The sequence below is a fragment of the Onychostruthus taczanowskii genome, unplaced genomic scaffold, assembly GCF_017590055.1.
Source record: "Onychostruthus taczanowskii isolate IOZ18803 unplaced genomic scaffold, ASM1759005v1 scaffold485, whole genome shotgun sequence".
Lineage (NCBI taxonomy): Eukaryota > Metazoa > Chordata > Aves > Passeriformes > Passeridae > Onychostruthus > Onychostruthus taczanowskii.
Window position 1 is genome coordinate 2,760 of NW_024502403.1, and position 1,571 is coordinate 4,330.

The following is a 1,571-nucleotide window of genomic DNA, read 5'->3' on the forward strand; positions in this document are numbered from 1 at the left end:
TGGGACCCCCAAAAATGGGATTAGGACCCCCAAAAATGGGAACGGGACCCCAAAAAAGGAATTGGGACCCCAAAAATGGGAAAGGGACCCCCAAAAATGGGATTGGGACCCCCAAAAATGGGAATGGGACCCCAAAAAAGGAATTGGGACCCCAAAAATGGGAAAGGGACCCCCAAAAATGGGATTGGGACCCCCAAAAATGGGAATGGGACCCCAAAAAAGGGGAAAGGGACCCCCAAAAATGGGAATGGGACCCCAAAAAGGGAAAGGGACCCCAAAAATGGGAACGGGACCCCAAAAATGGGAAAGGGACCCCCAAAAATGGGAATGGGACCCCCAAAAATGGGAAAGGGACCCCCAAAATGGGAACGGGACACCCAAAAATGGGAAAGGGACCCCCAAAAGGGGAAAGGGACCCCCAAAATTGGAAAGGGACCCCCAGAAATGGGAATGGGACCCCAAAAAATGGGATTGGGGCCCCCAAAAATGGGAATGGGACCCCCAAAAAGGGGAAAGGGACCCCCAAAAGGGGAAAGGGACCCCCAAAAGGGGAAAGGGACCCCCAAAAGGGGAAAGGGACCCCCAAAAGGGGAAAGGGACCCCCAAAAGGGGAAAGGGACCCCCAAAAGGGGAAAGGGACCCCCAAAAGGGGAAAGGGACCCCCAAAAGGGGAAAGGGACCCCCAAAAGGGGAAAGGGACCCCCAAAAGGGGAAAGGGACCCCCAAAAGGGGAAAGGGACCCCCAAAAGGGGAAAGGGACCCCCAAAAGGGGAAAGGGACCCCCAAAAGGGGAAAGGGACCCCCAAAAGGGGAAAGGGACCCCCAAAAGGGGAAAGGGACCCCCAAAAGGGGAAAGGGACCCCCAAAAGGGGAAAGGGACCCCCAAAAGGGGAAAGGGACCCCAAAAATGGGAAAGGGACCCCCCAAAAACGGCCCCAAAACTGGAATCGAGACCCCCAAAAAAGGAATCAGGACCCCCAAAACATCCCCAAAACCGGGACCCCGACCCAAATCTGAGAGCGGGGACCCCAAAAAGGGAACCGGGACCCCAAAATTGAGATGGGGACCCCAAATCCGAGACTGGGACCCCCAAAACGGCCCCAAAACCGGGACCGGGACCCCCGGAACTGCCCCAAAATTGAGACTGAGACCCCAAAATCGAGCCCGGGACCCCCAAAACCGAGCCCGGGACCCCCAAAACCGAGCCCGGGACCCCCAAAACCGAGCCCGGGACCCCCAAAACCGAGCCCGGGACCCCCAAAACCGAGCCCGGGACCCCCAAAACCGAGCCCGGGACCCCCAAAACCGAGCCCGGGACCCCCAAAACCGAGCCCGGGACCCCCAAAACCGAGCCCGGGACCCCCAAAACCGAGCCCGGGACCCCCAAAACCGAGCCCGGGACCCCCAAAACCGAGCCCGGGACCCCCAAAACCGAGCCCGGGACCCCCAAAACCGAGCCCGGGATCCCCAAAACCGCCCCAAATTCGGGACCGGGACCCCCGGAAGGAGCCGGAACCCCAAAATTCGAGGCCCCTCCCCCCAAAAACTCCGACACCCCTCCCCCAAAATCC